The sequence below is a fragment of the Glossina fuscipes genome, unplaced genomic scaffold (genome assembly GCF_014805625.2).
Source record: "Glossina fuscipes isolate IAEA_lab_2018 unplaced genomic scaffold, Yale_Gfus_2 0, whole genome shotgun sequence".
Taxonomy (NCBI): Eukaryota; Metazoa; Arthropoda; class Insecta; order Diptera; family Glossinidae; genus Glossina; species Glossina fuscipes.
The window spans coordinates 11032023-11049716 of NW_023998414.1; the positions used below are offsets into that span (position 1 = coordinate 11032023).

The 17694-nt window shown below is 33.8% G+C and overlaps 1 protein-coding gene across 2 annotated transcripts in view; it reads left to right on the forward strand.

Annotated features, from left to right (window-relative positions):
* Positions 1 to 5059: 5059 nt before the first annotated feature.
* Positions 5060 to 17694, forward strand: part of LOC119644538 (MAP kinase-activating death domain protein) — a 50749-nt gene continuing 38114 nt past the window's right edge. The window contains exons 1-2 of one of the 2 annotated variants that reach the window (XM_038044103.1): positions 5060 to 5540; positions 13342 to 13413. The gene's annotated coding sequence lies outside the window, so the exon portion shown is untranslated. The remainder of the gene's footprint in view (positions 5541 to 13341; positions 13414 to 17694) is intronic. The other variant, XM_038044104.1, reaches the window with a different exon arrangement.

A 17694-nucleotide genomic window follows, 5' to 3' on the forward strand; every position in this document is an offset into this window, starting at 1 on the left:
TTACAGTTTTTCTTTGACAAAGGCGAAAATGCAAGCCAGGCGGCTAAAATTGTGAATGGTGTTTATGGTTCCGATACTGTAACAGCCAATTATGTGCAATTTTGGTTTCGTAGATTCCGTTCAGGAGTATTTGATGTTAAAGATGCACCTCGCATAGGTAGGCCGGTCATCGAAAATGTCGATAAAATCGGAGAAATGATCGAAGTTGATCGGCATGTTAGGAGTCGTAACATCGCCCAGGAGCTAAAAATCGACCATAAAACAGTTTTAAACCATTTACACAAACCTGGATTCAAAAAGAAGCTCGACGTTTGGGTGCCACACCAATTAATAGAAAAAAACATGATGGATCGAATTTCCATCTGCGAAGCTTTGGCCAATCGGAATGAGATAGATCCATTTCTTAAACAGATGGTGATTGGAGATGAGAAATGGATCACATACGATAACCCTGTGCGAAAACCATCGTGGTCAAAGAGCGGTGAAGCACCTCAAACGGCCAGGAAGGTTTTGCTATGCATTTGGTGGGACTGGAAGGGGATTATTTATTATGAGTTGCTTCCATATGGCCAAACGCTAAATTCTGATCTCTACTGTCAACAACTGGACCGTTTGAAGATAGCGATTGACCAGAAACGGGCAGAATTGGCCAACAGGAGAGGTGTCGTGTTCGACCAGAACAACGCTGGGCCACACACATCTACAGTGACTCGCCAGAAACTTCGGGAGCTTGGTTGGGAAGTTTTAATGCATCCGCCATACAGTCCGGACTTGGCACCAAGCGATTATCATCTTTTTCTTGCATTGCAAAATTTCTTTAATGATAAAAAATTGGAATCTAGGGAGGATTGTGAAAATCGACTACTAGAGTTTTTTGCAAATAGAGACCAGAACTTCTATGAGAGAGGCATTTTGAAGTTACCTTTAAAATGGCAACAAATCATACAACAAAACGGTGCATATTTAACCCAAATCGGACAATCCGAAGCATGTTAAATAAAGTCCTGAAGTTCATATAAAAATAATGGATTTCTTTTTCCCCAAACTAATATATATTCCTGACTTGAGTTCACTTTTAATCAATGGGAAATAGTAAAGGTAACTCATTATCAGATCGTCATTGGGTGGACAGAACACGAGCTAAATGAAAGCAAGAAAATGGACATCATTCTTTAATACATTCGAACTGCGTGCGAGATCTGATTCGTGATAAAAAAAAAAAAACATTAAAAAGTTCAATTGATAGGATATCTGCTGCCTGCTACTTAGCTGTAAGCGATTCAACAACTATGGAGTAAATTCTAAATCAATTTAAGCATGTGCTTCTGTCTGTCTATGCAATTTTCGTGGCAAACATACGCCTGAGTGCAAAAATAAAGCAATTGATTTCAAATTTGGCAGAAACATCGGAAGATCGTCCACGACAGTCTCGTATATAATGTGATCCAAGTTTATCGATGAGAATGCCTATAGCGTTATGGCTTATTATTCTCAACTCATAGTAGACGAAACTATAAAAATTTTGGCGTATATTCTACGGTACATGAATAAAAATGGGAAATATTGGGCGTGGCCATCCAATATTATAGTGTGTTCAAATTTTATTATTTTATTAAAACCTTCTTAACGCCCATAGACAAGTTTCAGCGAGCCTTGAGCGATTCTTGAATAGTGTGACTACTATATCCGTTTTGTTCGTCTATCCAGCTGTCCGTTTCGTCAGTATAAAAATGCTTGCACGCCGGTCGTATTGAATATGGTCTTAATCGAACAAAGGAGATACCTACAGCGCAACATAGAAAAATTGACTGCGCCTAACCAATATTGTAGAGCCTGAAAAGTTAGGTTTTACGTTTCTTTCTAGTAGTTCCTATAGTCTCTATAAAAGATTTTAAAAATAAAAAAAATCGCGAAGCTATTCAATGAATTCACAATTAAAATGACATTTGAACATTTTTTCAATGTAACGGATTATTCGACGAAGTTGTAATCATATGGAAAATTTTCTTCTTCTTCTGTGACTTAGCAAATTAACAAGAACACAAATATAGTGATCTCAAATATTGACTGAACTAAAAAGTATACTGTTTAATGGGGACGATTTTATTTACGCTAAAACTGTTGGTAAATAGCAATTCAAAACCAATTGAACCGTGTGCATGAACAGCGGATTATAAAAAGCAGGTAGCCTAAGCAATATAACAAATTACACACACGAACAATAAGTTCGTAGGATGAGATATTGACGCCGGTGCTATTGACGAACAAAAATCATTTTTAGACATCACTGAAAAGTCGCTTCAAACAAAATGTCGCAAAATGTCATGATCTTCCGACATTCGTTTACATGTTAGAGTTGTTTCAGTGCAGCTACTTTTGTAATTTTCCAAGCAATCGAAAAATCTTAAAGCCCCGTCCGCCTGTGCTGTTCAATGGGGAAAAATGGCGTTCAAACACAGCAACGACTTGACAAGCGTTATTTGGACTCTGCTCTATCGAGACAAGGGGTAACAGAAATTATTTTGCTAATTTTGAATGGGGCAATACAAACATCGAGAATGCTGAACGTTCTCGTTGTTGGAATTCGTTAGTTTTTACCGAAAACACAAGAAATGCACAAAATCGCTGATGATGAAAGACCGAAAAGTGAAGTTGACACCTTAATAACATCAGAAGGCAGTGTATTTGCTATTTTGTATGAAGAAACTCTGTTGGAAGTGGTCCTCGCCTTTGCTCACTTTTAATTGAAAGCAACAACACAAAATAAAGGAGACCTTTTCACACGATATATGGCAATGGATGTAACATGGATTCATTCCAGAGTCAAAACGGTAACAAGCGGTGTGGACAACAGCCAGTAAAACTCAACCAAAGCGTTCAAAAGCACAAAAATTGGCTGGGAAGACTATCGCGTCCGTATATTGGCTTGCGCATAGTATAATATTCACCGACATGTGGTCAGCAATGAATATTGCATAGTGCTATTATTATATATAGTTTGAAATGACGTAAACATAAAAAAAAATCGTCCTAGATCCTATGAACTTATTGAGTGTTGTATTATTAAAACTGGATCGGCTTGTAATAAAAATGAGTGGTCGACTAGAAATCTACCCAACGAGAAAGCAAGCTAGCATAATGTTCCCCTAGAGCAGGATTAAACGATAATTTGATATATATATTGCTAATAATCTAAAGAAAGAATGGCGCGTGGTGTCGAAGTACCGTGGCTCGCCGGCAACAATGATTGCAGCTAAGATTTTGAATAATGGAAACAAAAAACATTGACTATGGTGGTTGTGTGCAATCATTCGCCATCAACAAATTACGCCGGAATTTTGTACATCGTTCTTGGTCCTAAGTGCAATACATGGAACGTCGTCTTAATGTGTGTTTGTGTATTAATATACTTTATTTAATTTAATTGTTGCCTTTTTCTATTTATTTATTCAAATTTTTTTGACATATTTTAAAGCATATCGTCAGCAACATTATCACTCTCATCAATTACTGCATGACAATTGCAGCGAATAGCTGAACGCGTGCCATATTTTAATTACTGGATTTCAAATGTTCTTGAGCAGAGTAAGAGAGCAACACGATTGCATTGAGCAAGGATTTGGCAAACTGTGATGAGTTGGTGTAATCATTTTGGTAAGTGCTTTGCTGGTAAATATAAAGTGAACACTTGACGAGTAGGATTAAGGGGTAAGGCTATCTTATGGCCTAAAAAAATTAAAAAGAATTTTCTCGCACACACCACTTCTCTATATCTATCTTCATCTCTACATCTTTCTCTTTTGTCTCTTTTTTCTGACAGTCACCAGGGTACACGTACATGGTGCACCCCTGATGCATCCCCTGAATGATTTGTCATATTAAAACACTCCTTTGATAATGGTATTTATTGGTCTCTTTCTTGAAATGGATCCAGCTTTTTATTTTAATCCAGATAGTTTCATCAGGCTTTGGAAAGAACCTGTAATTTCATTTTCGTGGATTTTGGACTGGCCGTCGCCGCAGTGGCGGACTTAGTTTTCATAATGTTTTCGCATTGAAAACGTGAACCGATCATTTTAACCGGTCTGTATATATACGGTAGGTATATGACATATATGTTTATCAGAAAAATGGACCCGGGGGGATTTAAGTACTTTATAATATTATTAAATACATAAATTCAGAAAACTTCATAATATGATAAAATATTGAATGTAATTGAAAGAGAACATCGTGTAAACAATTGATACACACTGTCGGTATTTCTAGTGTCAATAGACCGTCGTACGGTAAATACTATAGAGTATAGTAGTAGTACCACATACAGTTCAGATCGTAATTTGAAATCTTATATGTATGTTATACATATATCGCTTGGCTGTTTTTAGAACATATTGAAATAATTGATTGTTTTCAAAATCAGGCGGTAAAGGAATTGAACGCTTGGAAGCATAAAATTTTTTATTTTTAATCATATAAATGTTAATAAGAGTGGAATAGAGTGAATAAGCAAAGGTGCGAATGGGTTAAAGCAGTGGAACAAGCATTGAACTCTTACACGTTGCTTTGAGGCAAATTTATTTATTTACTTTTTGAGCATATCGTGATTAACTTAAAGCGATGCAATTGCTACATCATTGTTGTTTTATTTTTTGATGTAACGTTAAAATTAAAAAACGTTTTTGACTTTCAAATTAAAAAAAAACGATAATGAATTCAAAATATTCTACAAAGCTTCGGATTAATTAAATCTGATGGGGAACTTTTTAAAAGTTATCATAATCGTCTCCCAAACATGCGCATTAGCGTAACGTGCACGTGTTTAACTTAGCCTACTGCTGTTAATGTTTGTAAACAAAATTTTGGAAAAAGCCGGAAATCAAAACAAAACATGCGCATTTCTAAAATTGTAAATCCAACAAGTGTTGGAACTCTTCCAATTTACAGAATATACTTCCAAATGTCATTCATTTAAGAACTTTTAACATATTTTTCAAACCTCGAAAAGCTTTGGAAATACCAACAAAATCCTTTAAAGCGTCTAATGGCATTTCAAGAAGACAGTTGCAGTTAAACTTCGGGCTCATTAAGACGTCTAAAAATAATTTGTAGCGGAAAAGTCGAAAAAAGCGACCAGAACCCATAATACATACTTTAATCAAACACTACTAATAGAGTTCATGTATGTAGTATGTAGCGGAGCAGAGAGAGAGAGAGTTGATTTTGTAGAGAGACGTATAGTATATGCATGGTTTAGAAAAATAGCATAGTGTATGTTTGTATGTGTATAGAAAAAAAAAAAGAAAAAGAAAAAAAGAAATCAGAAAATAGAAAAAAAAAAATAAAAATAAAAATAAATAAATAAGAATTCAAGTAATTTTATATAATGTTAGTAAAGTTAGGGAAAAAGAAGTTAAGATTATAGTAAAAATTATTCAACAGTAAAATTCTTAAATAAGTTAATGCTCGATGTAAAGCACAATAAATAAAATATGACTCAACTCGGAAATGAAAGGAATTGATTTGTAAGCAATAAACGGGTAAGTGTAAGTAATTCACTTAAAGAACATTTATAGAGGACAGTATTCGTATAACTAATCCTTTAGTAAGATATCTCTTTTTTTTTTTTTTTTTTTTTTTTTTTTTTTTTAAATTTTCAGTTCACAGAGAAAAAAAAAAAGGAGAAAAATTTTAACATCATTTATTAAGATGAGTTTTGTGTGTGTATACTTAGGTGTATACTTAGGAATTTTTCATATGTATTTTAACGATTTTTCCAGTGACCTTGTTGTATGTGTCTTATATGAATAATTGTGTGTACGTGCCTTGTATATATTTTAACAGTAGATATTCATTTAGCAGGGCCGTTAGTCTGCAACTGTGACTCTTGACTGATATTGTATTCATACACACGCTAATATATAATATCTATCAACTTTTTATGAAGTGTGTGTCTGACTGTATATATGCATATATATTTATATATATATACATATATAAGCGTGCATTAAGCTTAAGGCCTTGGTTTTGGTTAAATATCACCGTAATGGAATTAACACATGCATATGCCTATAAACATAGATACATACATATTCGGTGAAAGCATGTCACAATCAAAATATTCAAGAATCGAAATGAATTTAGAATAAATGAAGAAATGTTTAACTTTGTACTGAAAATCGTATCCATTTGATATACAATACATACATATACACACACAATGTATTATTAGTTAATAGAAAAACTCATTATCATAGGTATTTCATACGTCCATTCCTTGTAGGTTAATGATACAATTTTAAACATTCTTTGTTGCAATACATATACATAAATATATGCGCATTACTGATCAACAATCTAACGCGGTATGCACAATTTGTCAACTCATTAGCTATGTCTGAAATGCGGTCTCTTCGTTCTTGAAAATCTCCACACGGCTCAATTTGAATTGAAAAGCTAAAGCTTGACATCTATACATTTACATATTTAGTTCTATGACTTGTCATAATATGGTCCACTAGCAAATGCACATCGAAATAATTGAGAATAATATCATTTCGATATATCCCTATTCACAAGTCAGGAGAATAACAAATACCATCTGAAAGCACACGATAAAAGTGATTGAATCAAGCTCGTGAACGAATGGGCGAGACAAAGCAAAAAATCAATATATTTCTTTGATATATACTAACGTGTAAGATAAGACCTATATATAAAAGGGCAGTGTAAAACTTTTGAACAATCCAATGGCAACTTCACGATAGAAAAACATTATAGTCGGGCAAGGCCGACCATTAAATTGTCTAACGTAATTTTCATATATGAAAATATTAATACACATATTAAAACTTGGACTTTTCTGCTCTATAAAGGATCAATTTTCGTGAAAATCCGTTAAAATAGTGGGTGGGATCCAAAAAATAGGCCGAGATAGTTAATTTTTTTTATCTTAAATTACTATCATGATCTAATTTTCATCATGAAACATTAAAAATTAAAGCTTTTTGTCTCATAAACTTTTGATTTTCGTTATATGACAAGGGGTTCAAAAATTGCCCCAGCTCTCGTAAAGTTTTCATACCAATTTAAAATGCCGAAATATTACTACTTACAATTGCAATTATTTTTCCTCACAACACCTTCCCGAGAGGATGACGTTATATGGGAAGGGACCGAAAGAGTAGACCGATTCAAAGCATTTTCAATAGCGCTCGTCGTTGGGTCAAAACACGTCACTGTACCAAATTTCATCGAAATATGTCAAAAATAGTGATCTGTAGCTTGAACATAAATTTCCATGGGTAGACATCAGACGGACAGACGGACAGACAGGCTTAGATCAGTTAAGATTACGATTCTGAAACGATTGGTATAATAAAAGAAGGGTCTATCTTAAGCCCTTCTGCGTGTTACATACGTCGGCACTAACTTAGTATACCCTGTACCATAAGTGGTGTAGGGTGTTAAAACAGTGCTTTTCCTATAACTTTTATGCATTTGTTTGACGATATGTGAACATGTTTTACACCGTTAGAATAAATTCGGATTGAGTAAAGCAAACGGTGGTCGGGTGAGACAAGGTCCGGGCTGTGCGGGGGATGCACTAAAATTTCCAGCGGAGCTCTTTCAACTTTTTGCCAAATTATTAAATATTGTTTGAAGCAAACGATACCTTTCTTGTTGAACAATATTCTGAGTTGCTTATCTTAATTGCTCGCTTTATTGGCTTTAGTTACGGTCAGATTGGAGTCAAATACAAAGAATAGCCAGACTTTGCCATAGTTAATGCAGATCCATCCAGGTTGGATTACGATCTTTTTGCCACATTATTGGCGTTTGTAACCCACTTTTCATTGCCCTTTATCAATCTCCTCAATATTGGCACAAGCTCGTTTCGCTTTGAGTAGCAATCCCCAGATGGAGAGTCGATCACTTTATACCTAAATATCGAGCTTCCACTCTTACAAAAATGGGTCAAAGCTTTACTGATTTCAATAAAACATTTTCACACAAACCATCACGAACTTTTAAATTGCATTGGACGCTTTATCTCGTAGCTCGAAGTGACTTGGTAAAATATAGCGGCTGCCATTTTTCAAACTCGCACGCTTTAATAGGGTTCGTATTGTCGAAATTATACAACTTGAAAGCTATTTGTTGTGTTTGTTCATATTCAATGTATATAAAAGCGACGTCATACGCACGTAATCGATAAATTTTCGTTATAGTTAAGATAGCGTAGACACGTATTTTGTACGACAGAAATATTATGAAAGGTATATAATATTTAATTGAATGACGATGAACAGGGATTTACGAGATATCGTATATGTTTTCTAACGCATTTTGACAGTAACATGATTAGTATGTGGGACAGGTTAACACAGCAATGATTATGTGACTAGATTTTACCCTAGAACACTGCTAACATACGGTTACGTACCTAAAAGGTATCAATAATCGGTTATTATTTTGGGGTAATGGTTCGAAATTTGTGCAATGAAAATTAGGATGTCCAAGTGTGCTTACAGAAAGGGGCGTGATATACTTTACTATGGATGGTCGACCTGACATCGTAAGGACTAATACATGCTTGATTGCCCGAATTCCAACTATGGAAGGGACAAACCGTGAAGCGTTATTCATTAAATGCGGAAATGGTGATGTCTGTGACCTAATGGGATGTGAATGCAACGTTCAATAAATTTGATGACATTTTATAATTCGCAAATTCGTTGCTGAAGAGTACGTTATAATTAGGTGGAACATTTTGAAAAGTTGCAATTTTAAAAGAATTTCAAATAATTTCGTCGATCTCGACACGGTTTTTGGAAATCGCCCAAGTTCAAAATTTCATTGATAAACTTTAGTCCAGAATGCGAAAATAAGTTAAAAAGGCTTATTACTTTTTCCTATAGACGGCCAAAGATGGCTTAAAGAAAGCCATCTTTAACGCTCTCGAAAATCGTTTGCGACACCGGCGAAGATCGTTGCCTTGCTCGATCTAATGAAAAGAAAACAAATAGGAACATTATAGTCGGGCAACTGCAGTTATTAAATACCTTGCCGCACTGATAAAATATCAAAAATTATATATCGTTTTCATATAAAGGCATACTTTCATGGTAGGCCATGTGCCAAGTCGGGTCTAAAATTCCAAATTAATTTTTCTGCAAAATATCTATCTGTGCGATTGTCTGTCTATTTGCCTGCCCGTTTGATATCTCCCCTCCATTTTCAGTCACAATTTCTCAGATATTTTATCAGAACTTGGCACAATGATAGCGATTTGGTTGAAGGACTCAATCCTTTTGAAATTGCTTTGGATCCCTTTGGAAGGCTTTTACAACCAATCAAAAAAAAAAAAGCTATTTTGTCTAAACTGGGATTAAATGAATTAGTTTTTTTAACCTCGTCCCATAAAAACGCTGCCACAAACTGCAAGCCTTTAGACGGCGAAGACAGCTGAGTTTTAATATTTTAATAGGGCCAGCGTTCCTTGCGGGCGTACAATTGTCGTAGACTTGTTGCCAACAACAGAGCAACAATTTAAAAATGTTTAGTAAGGGGCTTACTTTTACTAATCCATGATATGAGCAGTCAGCATGACGGACCCTGAAAAGAAAGCCGGCACCGGGCTCTAATGGGATATGAAATAAAATATAATTGATAACATCTGGCACAACTTGTGCCTTAAACGTATCATCTTCCCAATATTATAGCAAAAGTCTTTTTTGCTTCTTTCCTGCTGACCTGTTTATTATTGGGCGAAGAACGTGTCCAAGCTTATGAAAAGATTGCTGCCAAATAGATTAGAGGAACAGTTTAGGAATCGAGATGGCTTGTTTAAGCTCCAGTTTGGCATAACCAAAAACAACTATTAACGCTATCGGGGAGGTGGTTGAAAAGGTACAAAGGACCAATGGAGCAACAGCATTCTGCTTTAGCATTAGATACCAGAAATAGTTTCAACATGACTGCTTGAGGGACTATTATAGAAACCTTACGTAGACGAAGGTTATTTTAAAGAGTATAATCAAAATGATAGACACCTGTTTGCAAGGCAAAATTGTGCAAGACGTTGGCATTAGAGCAGATAGAAATACGATGGAGCTATCACACGGTTTCATCTTCAGCATCGTCCTGTGAAATTTCATGTATAATGGGATAGTCAATATGAAGGCTTTAAGAAAAGTAAAATTGATTGGTTATGCCGATAACAGCGCCCTCAATATGGTTCAATATGCGTCAACATCTCTAACAGAGATCGTCGCCAATGTTAGCCTAAGTCGGATAAATAGGTGTCTATGTAAGTCTAAGCTAAAAGTTGCCACAAAAAAAGCGATCAGATATTGTTGACGGACGGAAGGATGTTCCAAGTGCTGATAGTGGAGACCGACAGGTGTGGCATTGAATTTAGTGTCAATTCAATATATCTTCACATACAATGAGATGTAAAATTAGCACTTGCTGTTCATTTAAAGAATGCCACGGACAAAACGTTGCGTACCGCCACTATCTTATGCATGTATACGCTAAACACGGACGTGTCAAAACAGACGAGGAAAAATATTGAATACTTCTTGACTGCTACCTGAATAACTTCACTTATCTTCTCTGATTCACGACAATAATAATCGAGATTTTTTTGATATTTTTAAAGTAGCGATCTCTTCTTACCACCATGGCGCTTCGTTTAAAATCGGCGATTGTTGCCTTCGATGGAGAAGGATTACGTGTCAAGCCAGTGTTAAGTTCGAACGATATTGTTTTCGAAAGAAAAGCGCCCGCAAGTGGGATTTTCTCAGGATCTGGAAAACCATCGTAGCTCGTAAACGAATGATTGAAATGTCATCAGATTTTGATAGACGCAACTCGAGCGTGTTCACTTTACTAAAAGTAATATGAATTTTTCGCTGGAGTCACTCTCAGGCATTATTGAACGATATATTTTGTATTTTTTGCATTGGTGCGCGTATAGGGGTATATGTGTGTGCCTGCATTTGTATATGGTATATAAGCGAAATTTTAGAAATACTTTGGTGCATCAGCAAATTTTCTATAAAATGCAAAAAAAAAAAAAAAGGTCCAAGATAACAATTTAGAAAATGCCAATGTTAACTTTTAATGCTCGTGAACATGTTCCATACATGTAAGATGCGAAAGGCTTGCATATATATTCTTTTATGTACTTTTTTGCTGTTTGTTTTCTCTCCTCTTAACTCATCTTTTACATAAATGCTATAAATTAAAATGTGTTAAAGTTAAGAAAAAGCAATTCATTGTAGATATTGTATGTCCTGCGGTAGAAATCGTCTCACAGTACTTGATGTCTTTCAACGATTGAATGAGTAGAAGAGTAAGGAGGAGAAAAAGGGAACGTGCTTTCAATTGCATGTTTTTCATAAGAATTCCTTCACAAGAATATTTCACATACAGACATTCTCACATACAGACGAGTATGTGCAAACACACAAACATATATATATATATATATATATATTCACATATATGTATGTATGTATAAGTAACATACTTTTTTTGCCAATGAATACACAGCTTTTGTGTAGGATAAAGAAAAGAATTTTTATAGTACAGACGGAGACATAGTATGAATAGGAAAAGAAAAAGAAAAAAAAAAAAAGAAGGGGAACAAAAAAAAAAATGCAAAAAGTGAATGAGTTAATGAAGAATGTTGTGCAAAAAAAATTTCTATAATCTTGTAGTCACTTTGTTGGCAACTGCATACACGTGTGCTTATTTATATGTTTCCCTGCGAACACATATATAATACATATGTATGTATATATGTATATATGTATGTATGTAATATAGATGTTTATAAGCGTCTACATATGTATATCCGAATCTGTTTGCATTGTTTTGAATGAAAAATTCCTCTTTAAAGAGAGTTGACTCTACTTGAAATGTTATTTACAATAAAATTTCTTGAAATTTCTTCTGTACTTTTTCATATTTTATCTCTCAATGCTTTCCAATTGTGTGAATTGAAACACAAAATCCAGTACATTGTCCTGTATCTAAGCATTCATTTGCATTTATATTATATTCTATATCCAATCCCTTCGGTTTCATTCTGTTGCTTTGTTTTGCTTTCGGCACTCACCTAAACGTAATTTTTAATATAAATGTTTTTCAATTTTCTATATATATATATATATATATATATATATATATATTTTTTTTTTTTGCACATTTTCTCCTCCACACTGCGGATATGGGCACACAAATCATACTCTATTTTCTTATATTTCTTGTCGTTGTTGTTGTTCTTGTTGTTGCTATTGTTGTGTAAGAAAAATTTTAAAATGAAAGTCCTATGACGTTTACAATCCTGTCAATGGCAAAATACCAATAACGAAGTGACAAATTAGTTTTATTTATACTCAATGATTTATATAACTGTGTACATGGTTACGTATTTTATGTTTTATGTATTTGTTTACTAGCTTCTTGTGTATATGTGATATTGTAGATGCATACATACATTTGCTATAAATTAAATTTTTCTTTATCCCTAAGAGATATTGTGAACTTTAATAAAATGACATTTTTCTGTTCGAGAAATCTTCTTAATCGAGACTATTTTTTGCAAAGCATATTTTTTTTTTTTTGTTTTTTTTTTTGCTTTATATCTAATAAGAACTGAGAACTTAAACATGAAAATTATTTCATATATTTTTTTTTTTTATATATTGATAATAAGCACTTCTGTAACTATCAAGTTATGCATTTATTCATTCATTCAGTTATTCATTTATACAGTCATTCAGTCATTCAGTCATTCAGTCAGTCATTCAGTCATTCATTCATCTCTTTTATTCATGCCTTTAGTTTAGTTAAAAAGCTATATAATATGTTCATAACTTTTACTCATTTCAATTGAAAAGTGAAACATGTCAAGGCTCTCCATATCATATCATACCATATCATACCATATCGTATCATATCGTATCATATCATATCATATCATATCATATCATATCATATCAAAGACACCAGAGGACGCCGAAGTTCATATACAAACTCACACATTTTTTCTTTACTTAACGCATATATATATATATATATATATATATAGATATGTATATATGCACGCGTTTATGCATTTGTTCAAACTGGTATGTTTTTTGTATGCAATCAAAATAATTATGAATGAATGCAGAAAACTCTTCTCTAACACAAAAAGATTTATTAACATTGTTACACATTTTATAACAGATATTAAAAAAAAAAATATATATATATATATTTGGTTTAAACTGTATACCATAATCTCTAAATTTTTGCATTTTTCTGTAACTTTTTTCATAATAGATATCGGAACTATACTCCATTTTCCCTACAAAATGCACAAATTCTAAATGGAGAACAATTGAGTTGTTACAGGTAATAAAATTTGCATAGATGACTTTCAAATTGAAAATTAAATCGACTTTATTTTATTATTACCTCTCGACAGTACATGCAAGCAATAAAATTTTTCATTTTAGAGAAAAAGTGAAAAATTTCAATTGGCTAACGGGCTGTTCTCAAACATCCCATAAATTATTTGCTAACATAAGAGAATAGCTACGAATTAGTTGCAAAACGCAATCGGAATACATATAACGGGTGGTGTCGAATCCTTCACTTTTAGAAAACGAATTCGCTATAATTACGATCAGCTGTTAATCAGAAGAAAACGAAAATTGATTTCTCTTGGTATTCATAGGAAAGGTGTAACGTCACCGTTACAGATGGTAGTGCTAGGTGGATGTGCTAGAGTAATAATATCCGAAGAGGTAATTAGGCATATATTTAAGGCTTAAAAAATGTATACAGTAAAAGTTCTTTATTCGTGGGGTATATGTGCCGCGAATACAAAAACCGTGAATGCGGATTGTTAATGGGATACCTATTGGAATCCTTTTATTATTATATATGTGCTTATTAGATCCGCGAATAAAAAAATTTATAGCCGTGAATATAGGAATTTTTTTAATCCGCGAATAGTGAAAACACGAATAAAGGAAGCGCGAATAAGGAGCTTTTACTGTATATTATTGAAAAATATTAAAAAATGGCAACACCACAATTATTCCGACGCGATATCTGCAATTTTAGACTATTACCAACTAAAAAAAAAATTGAAAAAATATTAATATATCATTTGATCGGCCTATAGTCTATAGCTAGAAAATATCATTTCAATAATATATCTCAAAAAAATTTGATCGCGAAGGATGAACATTGTGGAGCTTATGGTGCATCTCGTCCTGAAATTCAATTTCAATCATCATGTCATAGATAAGATTTTTTATTACAAAAAATATTTTATTAATTTTTGCCGTTAGTGGCGAAATCGAAAGCTGTAAAGGGACTGATTGACCTTCCTTATTAGTCCTTATTAGTTGACGGTTTTTTTACCAGAAAGTGGGGCTTTTGCCGCGTTTCTCACAGGTAGACAAGAAAACAAAAGAACAATTTTATAAATCTATAGCTGAATTCATATCATTCATTGCCATCAGAAACGTCATTCCAAGCTTTTGATTCCTTGACAGAGACTTTTTAGCCCATTCGTATGACTCTAAACCTGATATTCGTTTAACGGTCCGGTCAGCGAAGCTATATTAACGTATTTTTGTTCGAAAACACTTTTAAACGAGCATGAACACTTTCTAACGATATGTTTTCGCGTATTGGGAGGGCTAAGGGTGTCAACAGGTAAGACATTAGGGTGCGTCTTATTAGTCGCTATCCATTTAACACAGGTAGTCTGTTCGTTGTGTTTAGTTAAGAACATGAAATTTTATGAGAAAGAACTTCTGCTGGCTATGCGAGACATTGTATGGTCTTATGAAAACAGTAGGTCGGAGATATCAAATTCTTATAACCTGTAGCCGCTGTAAATTTGTGGGGAAATCAATCTTTTTTTTTTTTTTTTGTACCCATCAGCGAAGGACGTTTGCAACGCCCAGAAGGGAGTTTGAGAGACCCCGTAAAGTATATATATTCCTGATTAGCATAAAATTCTGAATCGATGTTGTGTAATGTCTGTTGCAAAAATGAAGTTATCGACTTTAAATTTGACAGAAATATCGGGAGTTTTTGCACGGAGGTTAGTATTGAAAATGGTCAAAATCGATCGAAAGACACGTCTACTACTTTCTCTACTTATGTAATGTACTTCCTATGTTGACTGTGGCAAGTACATAACATAATACTACTACTACTGGTACTACTACTACTACTGCTACTAATAAAAACGATAATAATAATAATAATAATGATAATAAGAGTATGAGACGCAATATATACGCATATGTACTGAACAAAAGAGAACCTGCAGACACATATGGTTATTGTATTATTTCATTTCCATTATGTGATGCTTAATAATTGCTTTATGTGTGCGTTTTTTTCTTTTGTTTTTGTTTTGTTTTTTTTTTTAATTAAATCATTACAATCTGTATTCCCTTAATAATTGGAAGAGATTAGTTAAAGCTTTTCACTGGTACTTTGTATCATTTCTTAGGAAAGTTTTTCGCAGCCTAGTTCCTAGTTCCTAGTTCAATGCCAATTGTTCTTTAACTTTTTAGCGCTACTTCTAGTTAAATAATTAATTATTTGTTATACGCATTTGAGTTTGCTATGAAACTGTAGTCCCATGCACGTATCATTTAAAATATTTAACAACTAATTAAAACGTTATTCGCGATAAGAGAAAGAAATTTTTCCTTTTTTTTATATCATTCCTGATATTACAAATTTGAAAAAGAATTGAATTACCATTAAGCGATCCAGGTAGAGAATTATTTTAGGCCGACTGTAACTAGAATTGCAAAATAATTTTTGGCGGAGATGTTAAATGGTTCATCGAGCCTTTTACTGGTCCTAGGAAAGAGCTACCTCGGCTTTTCGATGATATGACATTTTTATATTATTATTATTATTATTATAATTTTAGACTAATGAAATAAATTCTTAGATGAAAAAAAAAAAAAAGACATTGAGCACTAGCCACACTCTATCTATCTATCGGCTGTAATTTATAAAAGCACATTAGATATTGAGCCTATTAGTATATATTGTATTAATATTCTGTTCTGTAGCTGATTTTAAGATGTCGAGAGGATTGGTTGCTTCAAATGCAAAACTCCTAGCCAAGGAAAAGTTAAGGCAGTCACAGAGAATGTGCTTTATAGTACTCTCTTCAAGATCCATTGGTGACTTTCAATTATATGGCCAAGGCGAATTCTCGAAAATGTTTGGATCTTGATTTTCTAAACATTTCTCAGATATAAAGATGGAATTAATTGAGAGCTAATAGAAGAGTAGTGTTAGTATTAGTTTTATAGTCCGGTCTAAATGTTACTTTGACTGAATTACGTTCACTTTCAAACTGAGTCTACCGTCATCAAATGGGAAAATATATATCAACATTCAGCTACTTCAACTTTTGCGACCATTAATGGGCCAATAATAGAGGGACAGATGGCGGGACGAACGGCAGTACGGCGTCACCGAAGAAACCGAGAGGGCTTTTCTCTTGGAATAATATTTGCGATTAATACGAAGAGATAATTGTACCTTTTGTACGTATCTACAATATCATTAGCATTCCTGTAGTTTAATCTATGCCTACCCGCAGAATTTTTATCATAATCGTATGCAGACCCACTCTACAAATATCGTCTAGAAAGTTTGTTCTTCTTATTCTTATAGTAGTTAAGAACATCATTAAACTACCACTAGCGAAATAGCTGATGATAGAGAATTATGTAACGAAGATACTGTGGTATCTACATATCCAACAGCGACACCACGTCCAATATTAGTTGACAAAGACCACATTGACTGTTCATATGATATAAATGATTCCTCGAATTATAGGTAAAATATAAGGTGGACAACGTTTAGCAAGTATTTCCCGAAAAATTTGCAAAACACACATCCAGCGTACTACCATTACAATGACAATTTTGAACTCGATTGAGGAACGTTCAAGTTAGACGCAGCAAACTGAAAATTTCATTAGGACACCAAGTGATATGAGAAAAATTAAAGGCCCCCCCCCCCAAACATTTGGCATATTCGTAGATTTAGACGACTCAAAGGCGTCACGCATTAGAGCAGCATGTTTCATATACATAGATATGTCAGTATTTGGGGGAACAAATACGAATAAGTAATTAGCATACTCTTGGAAAGACTACTAAAATGGCAAATAAGACATGAGTCCCTGTTCGATCTAGTCTATCGTTTTTTAAAACATGAAAGTTGCATGGAAAAATCTCAGACTCTTGAAGGTCCGCTTACAGCTGTGCATGAAAATTTCGTATCAATTGAGTTAAGTAAGTAGAACGTATTTTAGAATTTTTGATAAATGGTAGCTAATGGGCTTAATGAGATGCTCAGTTTTATGTAGCTGGCTACGTTGCAGAGATTTTACTTCGCGATTTGTCCCTCGAAATGAATTCGTTAATTAATGCCTCATTTGGTGATAATGATAATTTATTCAACATAATCTCAAAATTGGCTGTAGATACTAGAATGTAAAAAGCGGGCTATAGCTCCAAGTTGAGCTGTTGACGACACTAATGCAGCTTAGGTTAGCTAATCGACCATTTTCCATCAAATGCCTTGCCTAGAGATAAATATAATCTTCCTAGATGGAACAGCTATTAA